Genomic DNA, 14,425 nt, shown 5'->3' with positions numbered 1-14,425 from the left:
CGGACAGACGTTAAGACCAATCACAAGCTTAAACTTCTGAGGGAATGGGCGGGCACAGCTTCACACTTAGACCAATAAAAGCTACATATGCCCTCTAGGTGAATGAGCGGCATCTTCCTCGGTCCAATAGGCGAATGGGGCGGTGCCCGGCAACCAATGGCTTGGATTCGGGGGCGGGGTGAGAAGCCAGTGTGCAGTAAGAGGTAACCGGGCGAGTGTTAGTGGCGCTTCTCCCGTGCTGTGGCTCACGTTTTGGTACTAGAGGCCGAGACTGTCCTGGCGACTGCGACCATTGCGGCGACGGCTTAGGCTCCCCGAGGAGTGGCAGAATACGGTCTGGAGGAGGGACTTCTGGTTAGCACAGGTGGGCTCGAGTGCCGGAGCTATAAGGGAAAGGACCCTTGGATCTAGGGGCGTCCTGCGCCCCCTTTTAGACCGCCGTGGGAGCTGTAAGGGGCGGCGCGCGCCTACCCGAACACCTGTGGGGAGGGAAAGCCCGCGGGGTCCCACGTTGCACCTTTCGGCAAGAAGGGACGTCCGTTTGGGTCACCCTGTATCTCTGGGGAGCAGTAGAGGGTTTTAGTCCTTTTTTTTTTTTTCTCCGCGCAGGTGCTCTGTTCTCTCCCATTCAAGTTCCTGAGTCTCCTCAGTCCCTTTCTAACACTCGGACCGAATTCTCGGACTTGTGGGCCGGGTCACTATCCCGGTGCACTACTGCTAGTAGCGCAAATTGACCCTTGCTGCATCCCCCGCCCTCTCCCCCGGGGGAGAGCGAGGAGGAGTTGCGCGTTTACCCCTCCCCCATTGGCTGGACCCCGCGCATTTTCTGCCTGTCTTCTACTCCCTCCACCTTTACCCCAGCCCTCATTCTTCATACCTAATTTAACTTAGAAACCCTGGCTGCTTCTCTTATGCTTTGTCTTCTGAGAGTGAGTCCATCACCCTCTCACCCCCTAAATTTCATTCTCATTTTTCTTGGAAACTAACATTTTCCACTTGCTTCTTCCAGGCAGCTGGAAGGTGAACGCAAGAGAGACAGAAGAACTGGAAAGAGGCGGAATACACTGAACAGGGAACTTGGCAAGGTTGGGAACTTTAATCGCTTTGTTAAAGGTAAATTATTTTTGCCTCCTTTAAGATGGCATTTGATCGTTATAATCTTTTAGGATCATTGTCCCGATACAGTTCTTTTGATGATAATTGTTGAAAATGCAGGTGAAAGGGGCCTATGGCAGCAACAGACCTAAAATGTAATATTTTTCAGTAGATGGAATTGGATTATACTTTAAAGAGCTTAACTAAAGCGTCAGCGTTTCCAGTTAAGGGCCTGGCTATCCTATCATAAAATATAGGACATACTTTAGTTGTACTGCACGATGGGATTTGATCACACCCAACCTATGAATGGATAATAACAGCATTGAATCTGTTTAAAAACAACATTCCATAGTCTCTTTTCACCTTTGTATTCACCTTCATAGTATAGCTGCTTGATGTTGGTTCTAGCCATATGTTTATAGATTATACTTCACACTGTCTTGTACTATTTATTTTAGCAGTGCTGGCATTTGAACCCAGGTGAGTATGCTAGGCAAATGCTCTACCACCGAGTTACATTCCAGCCCCCTAAATAAAATTATGCCAAGAGTTTTATAGGGAAAAACTAACCACTCTTAATTTTGATTTAAATTTTAGAAGTTTGAAAATATTAATTTAGATATTGAGCTGTGAGGATTTGGAGGAAATGAGAGTATATTGGGTTAAGACTGATAGGCCTCTTAGGCTATTTGTGCATGAGAGAGCCAGCATATACACGTGTACAAAACCCTATTCATTTCCATAATTCTTAGTTTTATGATTTTACATAAAATGGAATTGTTTTTCCCAGGTCTCAGTGAAGAAATATAAGCTGTGAGTTTAACATCATGTTCACTGTGTTTGGGCCAGGATTTTGTAAAGCTTTTGTGAAAAGAAAATTTTTTTTCTTATTCTACTTGTAAGATATATAAATATGCATCCCTATATTTTACTTATGGTAGGATTTTATCTTGTATAAAGAAAGATAAGAGTGAATTCAAAGCAATCTTTACTCTGAGGTGATAAGTTGTCTAATGGATCATATGTTTGAGTCTTGTTAATAAATTACACTCAGTAGAGCAAGGTCTTAAAACTAACAAATGCCCAGGTATGTCGAATAATTTATGTCAGAGTTATAACAGCCATCAAAGAAAACCCCCAGATAAGTTGCAGATGTCTGAGTTGATCACTATTGTAAGTTGATATAAGACTGCAGATGAAAAACTACATTATTTTTGTAAAGTCTTTTCAGGTATGTTTGTGCTTAATAGTTATTCCTTTGCAAATTTCAGAGGACTGTAGCTATGTTTCTTCGTAGAGACCTTGACCTTGAGGTGCTCAGTTTGGTGGAGGATAAACCTATAAACCAAGAATTAAATGCAGAGAGAGGTTCTGCAGTTCAGGGTGTGTACAGAATGCAGAGAAGCACTGTGGCACTGTGTTCTGGCCTCATCTCTCACTGCTCTAGACTTCCCACAGTGCCATTTCCTGAACCTACCTATCTCACATAGGTTATAATCTTAAACCTAAAAACAACCCATCCTGATAGATTCTAATTTCTTTATTTTACAAAATAGACTTTTATAAAATGGGGTTCAAAAGTGTTCATGGATTTGCCTGGGGCCTCCTCACTAACAGGTGCCAAAGTTGATTCAATCCTTATCCCAGTTGGCCCTATAGCTAGAGCTTCTTGCACTGCACTGCCCCCTACTGTCTGTCCTCTGGTCATCTCTATATGAGAGCTGAATCTTTGAGCCCTGTCACCTATTGGACTTCAGCTTGAGATGTATGCAAGAGGCAGTAGATTTTTCACCACTGTATACTTATCCAGGAAAGACCTCAAGAGCACCACTTGTTAATTTTGGGGTTATACATAAATTTTAGTAAGTAAATGAATTTGCAAATATGAGATCCACAAATAGTGAGGATCAACCATGCTTCTAAGTGATCCTTAGAGACCATTTCATGGTACCCTCCCCAGATTCTCTGTGGAATGTTCCTTTAGCTTCTTTGATAATTTGTTCACTTATTTATTTATTCAACATATATTTAGTAAGTACTTACTATAAGCCAAGCTAGAGATTAAATTCTTGCTATGTGGGTCTTATATTTGAGTTAGAAAGACAGCTAAATCTGGAGAGGGAGGTCCAGGTTGAAATTATCAATTACCTTGACCAAGGTGACACCTGGTGTGCTCGTTCTCATGTTACCTTCCCAAGTATACTTCCAGAATATATCTGTTCTACTCTTATGAATAAACTTTTCCCCTTTGAGCCTCTCTCCATTGACCTGTGCCAATCTGTACTTGTCATTTGTTGATTTTGAGATCATTTGCCCATGTAACTGGCGGGATATTGTAGAATCATGGTCTTTGAATTCTGTCTCTGCTGTCTATCAGGTGGGTGAATTTGATCAAGTTCTTGGAATTTTGAGCCTGATTTCATATGTATATGTATTACATGTTAAACACTTTTTAGATTTCAAGGAAGAGGCTCACACATATTACCTTTGGTGCTGAGTAGTAAATGTAAATTTGAATGGGAAATAATTACAAGCATCCATGTTGTCTCTCGGTTCTAGAGCTTTTAAAACCTCATAGAACACTAACTCAACAGTATTTAGGATAGGATTTGAGCTCTAGCACCTGCTTTTTTTTTTTTTACTTTGTTCACCCAATATTTGTATTTTCCAAAAGAAAATAATCTGATTGGATTTGTCTGTCTAAATAAAATGAAACTTCCTAAAATGGAGGACCCTACAGGCAGAATTTTGAGCCAAGCCATATTCTTGGTTATTGATCTTCCTCAAGTTCAACCTGTATTATGTCCTAGGTTGAAGCGCTGCGCCCTGGTTTCCTTTCTTACAGCCAAAGAAGCAGGGTTGGTTTCATATATTATTTGTCTGACAACTATAGGATATATAAAACTCCTTAGAGAGAGTTCTTCAGACCCTATCTAGGGGCAGCAGTCTTAGAATTTCAATCTTCTTTCCAATTCAAATGTCTTCTAACATGATCAAAGATAATAAGGCATCTACTAAAAAAGTAATTGACACATGTCAGATATGCAATATATCTTCTTCTTGGTGTTGCGTTTAATATCTTATAATGTGATTATTCATATGGCTGTCTTCTACACTATGAGCTTCATGAGGGCAGGATCCACAGCCTTGTCTTTCTATCCTTGGCACTTAGTTCAGAGGCTTATACATAGTAAAAGATACAAAAATATCGAATTTGGGGAATTCTCAACTCTTCCTGAAAGGATATGAATATATGAAGGCTTCCCAGAGAAGGTATTGTTTAAGCTGATTCAGTCCTCCCCTGCCCCCATGGTGGGTATTGAAGCACAGGTCTTGCATGTTGCTAAGCCTGGGCTTTACCACAGAGCTACATCCCTAGCCCTTGAACTCATTCTTAAGGAATGAGTGGGAATGTTCTCTAGGTAAATGAAACCTTAAGACAGCATTCCAAAGAGAGATCAGCAGATGCAAAGGCACAGATAGAAAAAGATGAAGTTTACAGAACACTACTGGTAGGCTGAAAAAACTTGACCAGAGGGTATGTCACAACTGAGTAAACCGTGGTGCTGCTTAGTAACTGGTGCTAGTTTTTCTCAGATTGTTGGCATGGTATCTGTAAGGATTTAGTAATACAAATGTTGAATTCTTGGAACTACTATATTGTAGTGAAATAATTGACTTCTTTACCATGTATGAATCTCTTGTGGGACATGTACTATTCAAGGTGCTGAAAATATAGTGAGACTTACTCATGGAGTTCACAGGCAAGCAAAAGAGATGAATGAACAACTGATTTGTTTTATGGCAAGTGAGATAATAGAGATTTTAATAAAATGCTATCTAAATCAAGAAAAAGGAGCAGTTAATAATATATAAAGTGCTGAGGATAAATCACTGGAATGAGATGATACTGAACCCTCTGAAGCACTATAGAAATATAAGGCAGATAAAAGAAATATATCCAGCTTAATTTGAATTAACATTTTATTTTGTTTTAAACAGAAGTAGTCTGTTCTTATTGTTGTAAATAGAAATCACTGAACGGCAAAAGTGTGTGGGGGGGACTACAAAGTAATTCCTAGATACTATCATCCTGAATCAATGGTTAATGTTTTGATGGATATATTTTATACTTTACATGCATATTCATGTGTATACATAAATACATATGTATTTTTAATGGAAATGGGTTTATTCTGTGTGTTCTATTTAGTCATTTCACTTTTATGAGCTAAATCCCCTAAGGGTATAATTACTACATATTACTGTACATAATGAGAAATAGAAAAGGGACACTTTTCAGCCTAGTGAACCTGTAACCTTATGATGATTTCATCTCCTGAACCATTTTAGAGGCTTCATCAAAGACATTAGAAATGAATTAGATGTGTGTAGGTGGTTATACTTGGCATTATTGTTTATATGGTAGAGATTACTTCAGTATCCATCAGAGGGAACTAGTTAAGTAAATTGGAAAATCCAAACCATGGAATATTGTGTACTTTTAAAGAAGAGTGAAAAAGACCTATGTACTGATATAGAAGACCTCTAATATATATTGAGTTTTTAGTATACTACTTTTTTGTGTTGAGAGAGAACAGTACAATATACATGCATATTTGCAAAAAAAAATTCTGAAGACATATAAGGAACCAATTGAAGTGTTTATCTGTGGAAGGAGAATAAGAGTAGAAATGAGATTTTGCCATTATGTGTTTATGGAGGCTTATATTATATTTTAATTTTTTGGAATTATGTGTTTCTATTACCTTTTAAAAGTGAGTGAGTGAATGACATGAAGTTATTAGAAATCAGAAGAAAGGATCTGGGGGCTGCTAGTCTTTTTGGTATCAGTGAATACATAGCAGAAACAGCAAAGATGGGAAGATTCACCCTAGGAAATGGGGAGACAGTCTTTTTTACTTCTTTCCCTCAGTTTTGTATACTTTTAAAATATTTTTAAGAGCAATAAAATAAAACAAATGTTTCCAGACTGTAGTCTGCATTATTTTAATAGTGACTTTATTTTTAATATTCAGTTGTAGTATTTTTATATATTTACATATAATATTCTACTGCAATCACACTTTTAATCAATTTATATTTACCTAATTGTGTTTTCTCTGTGGTACTACCATAGGACCTTTATTTAAAAAATGAAGCTAAGGCAACTTTGTGTAGTGCACATTTCAAAAGTGGGCTGATCTACCTCAAGAGGAGGGAATCCAAGCCCCGGAGCCTACATGTGACACATACATGAGAAAAAATAAGAAAAGGAGATTTAAATATCTACATACACACACATGTATAAATTAAAATAGCATTTTCCTTGATTATAAAGAAAGCAATATTCTCCTTGCATAATTTAAGATAAAATATAAAGAAATATAATCTTTAATTTTGCCACCCAAATCACTTTTTTGTTTTGTTTTTTAGACCTTTTCTATGCATGTAAACATTTTTAACAAGGAGGATCGTGATGTATAGTCTTTTTCTCACTATAGTTTGGTTATAATTTAATGGTGGTATCTATACCCTAACATCATCATTTGTGTGTGGTACTGGGGATTGAATCCAGAGGCACTCCACCACTGGGCCACATCTCCAACCTTTTTTTTTTTTTTTTGAGACAGGGTCTCACTGAGTTGCTGAGGACCTTGCTAAATTTCTGAGGCTGGACTCAAACTTGCAATCCTCCTGCCTCAGCCTCCCAAGCTGCTGGGATTACAGGTGTGCACCATCATACTAAGCCTGTCTCATTCTAATAGCTGGATTTATATTATGTTCACCATTGCCCCCCATCGCCACCATGGGGAATTTCATTGTACATTTAGCAGACTTGAGAAAGTATTTTTGGGTTGAATTCTCAGACATAGAATGTCTGTAGGAAAAGACTATAAAACAACTTTAGGGCTTTTAATATAAATTTTTAAGTTATCCCACAGCAAAAATTGTTTCAGTTTAGGGAAAAAGAATGCTTTTGTTTTATTCTTTTATCTCTTCTAATTGGTTGTTATTGGTTTATATGAATACAATTAATTTTTTGTATTTATTCTTATTTATAAAATAAATTGAACTAAGTGCCTTATATATTTTTGTGTTTATTTTATAGCCAGTCTTGTTACTAAGCTTCTATTATTTCTAATAGTTTACCAGTTGATTCTTAGTCTTGCTGAAAAATCAAAATCATATTTGCACATAAGGATAATCTTGCCTCTTTCTTTCCAATAGTGTGTTCTTGACTAGTTGCATTGGATGGACCATTTGACTAGAATTAATTAGTGGTTATAATAGTTGATATTTTTAATCTTTTTCCTGTCTTTAATGGAAGTGCACTAAAAATTTGAAATAGGGATGCTTACATGTGTGTAAATTGATTACATCAAAGAGCATGATTTTACTTATTCCTGGGTTTTGGGGGGTTCTTTGGTTTTTGTTTTGTTTTGTTTTGTTTTTGGTACTAGGGGCACCCAACCACTGAGCCACATCCCCAGCCCTTTTTGTATTTTATTTAGAGACAGAGCCTCGATAAGTTGATTAGGGCCTTGCTAAATTGCTTAGGCTGGCTTTGAACTTGTGATCATTGTGCCTCAGCCTCCCTAGAGCTGCAAGTACAGGCGGGCACCACAGGCTTGGCTCTGTTTTTTTGTTTGTTTGTTTTTGTGGTGCTGGTGATCTAACCCAGGGCCTTGTCAAACTAAGCCACACCCCCAGCCCATTGAATTTTATTAAACACATTTCTGGCAACTACTGAGATGATCATGTTTGTTTTTGTTTTTTTCTTGTTAATATGATACAATTTATTTTTAAAAATTAACTGTTAATGGCTATTGTTGAATTTCTGGGCTGAACTTAAAGTGGTTTTGTTTTTAAATAAATTGCTTGATTTTATTTGCTCATGTTTTATTTGCAGTCACGTTTGTAGCATGGAAATCATTCTGTGATTGTAGTTTTCTTTTGTGCTAATGTTTGTTCAGTTTAGTGTGTTGAGCTACCTATATACAAATAAAGAATGTTCTCTTCATTTTTGTGTGTGTGCTTTGAAACAGTTGCCTGTTTTTGGAAACTAGGTGCAATGTGAGCTATAGACTTGTCTTGCCTACTCTTTAAATGCAGTTACCTCAGGGAAGTAAAGTTTTTATGTGATAATTTTGGCAGAACAGAATGTGGTTTTCTAGTGAATCTACTTTTATTTGCTAGCAGTGTTCTTCATGTCTCTGTTGTTTAGGCTTTGGTGCTGGTGTTGAGTTATTAACACCATCTGCAGGCTTAGAGGACCTTTGGTTTAATATTGAACACATGTAACTGTTTGTGTACCTGCAAGACTACAGAACTACAATGTGCCTGTGAGGGCTCTGCTTTATCCCCACTGAAAGCAAGAAGTAATGCAGTAAAACTTTGCTGGACTAGAAGTTTTTAAGAATACGGTATTCTGGTTTAATTATGTTAACTTGGAAGTAATATAATTGTGAAAACTTTTGAAATCTTAACTTCCTGTTGAATGCAGTTCTGAAATATAGCAAATGATTCCATTTTTCTTCTCTAGTAAATTTGGTATGTTCAGAACTAGTTAATGTTTCATTATAGAATTTCTAATGTCTGAGATTCACATGATGAAGATACTTGTTTAGAACTTTAGATGTAAGAGGATGAAACAGTACTGCTGTGTAAGATCAGTCTGGATGGGAAAAGTACCCTTTCCCAAGTAAATCTCTGGTAGCAGTTTGTTTGCTTATTTAACTCATGAAAATAAAACACTTTCAATGAAAGGAGGCTGGGAGTAATAAGGAGATTATGTATTTTAATTGGAAATCTTTATTCGATATCAAAATAAAATACAGAGAATGCTTGGCTTTTGACTTAGAGAAGGAAGGTATTTTTCTATCTGTTGCATACCTGAGGTTCTCAAATTTGAGCGTGCATCAGAATCACCTGCAGGGCTTGTTACAATACATGTTGTTAGGCCCCACCCCAGAGTTGCTTGTCTAGGGTGGGGCCTGAGAATTTGCTTCTAACAAGTTTTTGCTGATGCCACTGGTTTACATACTAAATTATTAAGAATCACCACCATTTACTAAATATGAATCATAAAAATCTAGTTCTAAAAGAAAGCTTAGTTTCTGGGAACACACAGGTTATGGGGCAAATCATGAAAGATTCAACCCTCTCTGCCAGTGTAGTGCTGTGTTTGGTTTAGACAGAACGGGGGACTCTAGTAAATAGGATTTAGTGATGTAACCCCATGGGAATAGGAGTTAGATGTCCCTTCTGTGTCCTCCATCATTTAGCATTTAAGCTAGTTTAGAAAGGCCTGATTTTTTTTTTTAAAACTGGTAAAAGGCTTCGAGTGCTTGTTAAATTCAAAGCTTTATGTGTTTTTAAAGATGCTAGCTATGTTTATTGTTAGGTTTTAGGGATTTTAATACTAATTTGAGATAATAAGAGAAACGTTTTCAGAAAGAGACAAATCACTAGAATTACCTTCCTGGATTGTTGGAGAATGTAGTCTGCTTCACAAAACATCAAGTGTGCTGTGGATTTTTCATATTTTTGTGATTTGTCCTTTGTATTGTTTGAGCTAATACTAATAATTCTGATCATCTTTTTGAAGTTGAAAAATGAAGGCCCAAATCATAAACCTGGCATAAAAATTACAAACTAGAAGCAGTTATTAAGGAATAGATGGGTATATACGAATATACATACAAATACACATATACATACATACATGCACGTGTAGATACAATGCACATATTTTTAAAAATTACTTGTTTACTTTTCTTTAGCTCAAGACAAAGACATCTGTGCTGAATTTAGGCATTATATGTTGTAAAATCTTTGAGTTGAAGAGAGAAAACTTTGGGAGCAACATCTTTTTATAGAGGCAATGTGCTTTAACAAGTTTTTCTTGCTTGTCAACTCTCTAATTCCTGTTGTTCCACTGCTAATAGCTTCAGTTTTTAAATTGACCAGCTGGTCCAGCCTGGACTGTTCAGAGGAATAACTGTATGGCAAACACTGGGTGGGGCAGATTCCCTACCTAGAAACATCCTGTTTGGTTCCCTTTATACCCTTAGAGAAGGTATTCCTTAGATGAGGAAAAGGAGACTAGAGACTAGACCAGTGGTTCTGAAGCTTGTCTGCACATCATAAACAACCCAGGAGTCTTCTAAAAAGTAATCTAGATGTGTATGGGGGAGGCTCTATCCCAAACCATCTGAATTATTGCCTCCTAGGTTAGAGATGCCTGGTTATCTGCATTGTAACAACTTCTTCAGACAACTTTATAGCTGGGCACTATGCCTCAGATCAGACCAGTGTTGGTCTCAGGTGAATTTTTAGCAGCCCTGAAATAAGAAAATAAGGACCACATAGTGTTTTTGTAAAATTTAATTTATTCAATTTAATGAATTGTCATTTGCACTGAATTAAGACTTTATATATTTTATTGTTAAAATAGTATTTTATAAAATGATGTTGATAGGATGCTTTTACTCTCTTGACCTAGTTTGTGAAAAGTTCTAATCTTGTGTTTCCCTCAAAATATTTTCTTCTTTTCCCCCGCCCCTAGTACTGGGGGTTGTACCCAGGGGCACTTTATGCTGAGCTACATTTCCAACCCTTTTATTTATTTATTTTTTATTTTGAAACAGCGCCTAACTGAGTTTCTGAGGCTAGCGTTGAATTTGTGATCCTCCTGCCTCAGCATCCTAAATTGCTGGGATTACAGGCATGTGCCACTATGTCTGGCCCCCAAATAGTATAAAAAACATACTGGTTTATGAAATCATGGCGATTGAATGCCTCTGATTTAATCATTCTTGGAAATTATTTTTTAAATGCTTTTGAATACTGATCCATAGAGAGTCTGAACCCCTTGACCAGGTGAGATTCAGAATTGAGAAATTTCCAGGTTTTAGAAAGACACTTTCTCTCTGTTGTATAGTGCTGCATGGGTCTGGGGCAACACTTTTTTCCACACACATTAATTCATTCAAGCAAAGCAAAAGTGTTTATACTAAGTGGGATAAATAAAGACCGTACATGGGGGCTAGGGATATAGCTCAGTTGGTAGAGTGCTTCCCTCTCATGCACAAAGCCCTGGGTTCAATCCCCAGCACTGCACAAAATAAATAAATAAACCAACCAACCAACCAACCAACCCTGGTTTATAAACGTTTCTTTTTTTTTAATATTTATTTTTTAGTTGTAGTTGGACACAATGCCTTTATTTTACTTATTTTTATGTGGTGCTGGGGATCGAACCCAGGACCTCACATACGCTAGGCAAGTACTCTACCGCTCAGCCCCAGCCCCAGCCCTATAAGCGGTTCTTTTTTTTTTTTTTATTGTTGGTTGTTCAAAACATTACATAGTTCTTGATATATCATATTTCACATTTTGATTCAAGCGGGTTATGAATTCCCATTTTACCCCGTATACAGCTTGCAGAATCACATCAGTTACACTTCATTGCTTTACATATTGATATACTCATGTCTGTTGTATTCTGCTGCCTTTCCTATCCTCTACTATCCCCCCTCCCCTCCCCTCCCCTCCCCTCTTCTCTCTCTACCCCCACTACTGTAATTCATTCCTCCCCCTTGTACTGTTTTTCCCTTTCCCCTCACTTCCTCTTGTATGTAATTTTGTATAACCCTGAGGGTCTCCTTCCATTTCCATGCAATTTCCCTTCTCTCTTCCTTTCCCTCCCACCTCTCATCCTTGTTTAATGTTGGTCTTCTTCTCGTGCTCTTCTTCCCTAGTCTGTTCTTAGTTACTCTCCTTATATCAAAGAAGACATTTGGCATTTGTTTTTTAGGGCTTGGCTAGCTTCGCTTAGCATAATCTGCTCTAATGCCATCCATTTCCCACCAAATTCTATGATTTTGTCATTTTTTAATGCAGAGTAATACTCCATTGTGTATAAATGCCACATTTTTTTTATCCATTCGTCTATTGAAGGGCATCTAGGTTGGTTCCACAGTCTTGCTATTGTGAATTGTGCTGCTATGAACATCGATGTAGCAGTGTCCCTGCAGCATGCTCTTTTTAGGTCTTTAGGGAATAGACCGAGAAGGGGAATAGCTGGGTCAAATGGTGGTTCCATTCCCAGCTTTCCAAGAAATCTCCATACCGCTTTCCAAATTGGCTGCACCAATTTGCAGTCCCACCAACAATGTACAAGTGTACCCTTTTCCCCACAACCTTGCCAGCACTTATTGTTGTTTGACTTCATAATGGCTGCCAATCTTACTGGAGTGAGATGGTATCTTAGGGTGGTTTTGATTTGCATTTCTCTGACTGCTAGAGATGGTGAGCATTTTTTCATGTACTTGTTGATGGATTGTATGTCCTCCTCTGAGAAGTGTCTATTCAAGTCCTTGGCCCATTTGTTGATTGGGTTATTTGTTATCTTATTTTCTAATTTTCTGAGTTCTTTATATATTCTGGATATTAGGGCTCTATCTGAAGTGTGAGGAGTAAAGATTTGTTCCTATGATGTAGGCTCCCTATTTACCTCTCTTATTGTTTCTTTTGCTGAGAAAAAACTTTTTAGTTTGAGTAAGTCCCATTTGTTGATTCTAGATGTTAACTCTTGTGCTATGGGTGTCCTATTGAGGAATTTGGAGCCTGACCCCACAGCATGTAGGTCGTAGCCAACTTTTTCTTCTATCAGATGCCGTGTCTCTGATTTGATATCAAGCTCCTTGATCCATTTTGAGTTAACTTTTGTGCTTGGCGAGAGAAAGGGATTCAGATTCATTTTGTTGCATATGGATTTCCAGTTTTCCCAGCACCATTTGTTGAAGATGCTATCCTTCCTCCATTGCATGCTTTTAGCCCCTTTATCAAATATAAGAAAGTTGTAGTTTTGTGGGTTGGTTTCTGTGTCCTCTATTCTGTACCATTGGTCCACCCGCCTGTTTTGGTACCAGTACCATGCTGTTTTTGTTACTATTGCTCTGTAGTATAGTTTGAAATCTGGAATCGCTATACCACCTGATTCACACTTCCTGCTTAGTATTGTTTTTGCTATTCTGGGTCTTTTATTCTTCCATATGAATTTCATGATTGCTTTCTCTATTTCTACAAGAAATGCCGTTGGGATTTTGATTGGCATTGCATTAAACCTATAGAGAACTTTTGGTAATATCGCCATTTTGATGATGTTAGTTCTGCCTATCCATGAGCAGGGTATATTTTTCCATCTTCTAAGGTCTTCTTCGATTTCTCTTTTTAGGGTTTTGTAGTTTTCATTGTATAAATCTTTCACCTCTTTTGTTAGGTTGATTCCCAAGTATTTTATTCTTTTTGAGGATATTGTGAACGGAGTGGTTGTCCTCATTTCCATTTCAGAGGATTTGTCGCTGATATACAGGAATGCCTTTGATTTATGCATGTTTTTTTATAACCTGCCACTTTGCTGAATTCATTTATTAGCTCTAATAGTTTCTTTGTAGACCCTTTTGGGTCTGCTAGGTATAGAATCATGTCATCTGCAAATAGTGATAATTTAAGTTCTTCTTTTCCTATTTTTATGCCTTTAATTTCTTTCGTCTGTCTAATTGCTCTGGCCAGTGTTTCGAGAACTATGTTGAACAGAAGTGGTGAAAGAGGGCATCCCTGTCTTGTTCCAGATCTTTTCTCCATTCAGAATGATGCTAGCCTGAGGCTTAGCATAAATTGCTTTTACAATGTTGAGGTGTGTTCCTGTTATCCCTAGTTTTTCGAGAGTTTTGAACATAAAGGGATGCTGTACTTTGTCGAATGCTTTTTCCGCATCTATCGAGATGATCATATGGTTCTTATTTTTAAGTCTATTGATGTGGTGAATAACATTTATTGATTTCCGTATATTGAACCAGCCTTGCATACCAGGGATGAATCCTACTTGATCATGGTGCACAATTTTTTTGATATGTTTTTGTATCCGATTCGCCAGAATTTTATTGAGGATTTTTGCATCTAGGTTCATTAGAGATATTGGTCTGTAGTTTTCTTTCTTTGAAGTGTCTTTGTCTGGTTTCGGAATCAGGGTGATGTTAGCCTCGTAGAATGACTTTGGTAGTTCTCCCTCTTTTTCTATTTCCTGAACCCTATAAGCGGTTCTTAAAAAAAAAAAAAAAAGTCTGTACATAGTTTCATATCAGTTCACTTCAAGTTTTACTGTCAGCTAAGTTTTCACATGAATTATTGAATTATGAATTTTTTTAATTTTTAGAGCTTTGGATATTGAAATTGTGCATAGGGGATTATAGACCTTTTGGGGGTCTGCTTTCTCTTCCTAAATGTACCAGCAAGCTTCAAATTAAATGGACTTTAT

The 14,425-nt window shown here is 37.5% G+C and overlaps 1 protein-coding gene across 2 annotated transcripts in view; it reads left to right on the top strand.

Moving 5' to 3' along the window:
- The first annotated feature begins 202 nt into the window (after window positions 1-202).
- Window positions 203-14,425, top strand: part of Paip2b (poly(A) binding protein interacting protein 2B) — a 38,976-nt gene continuing 24,753 nt past the window's right edge. The window contains exons 1-2 of one of the 2 annotated variants that reach the window (XM_026405094.2): window positions 203-364; window positions 1,010-1,113. The gene's annotated coding sequence lies outside the window, so the exon portion shown is untranslated. Of the gene's footprint in view, window positions 365-1,009; window positions 1,114-6,739; window positions 6,829-14,425 lie in introns of those variants that run through there. The other variant, XM_026405096.2, reaches the window with a different exon arrangement.

This window comes from Urocitellus parryii, chromosome 12 (assembly GCF_045843805.1).
Source record: "Urocitellus parryii isolate mUroPar1 chromosome 12, mUroPar1.hap1, whole genome shotgun sequence".
Taxonomy (NCBI): Eukaryota; Metazoa; Chordata; class Mammalia; order Rodentia; family Sciuridae; genus Urocitellus; species Urocitellus parryii.
This window is presented reverse-complemented; position numbering and strand designations above follow the sequence as displayed.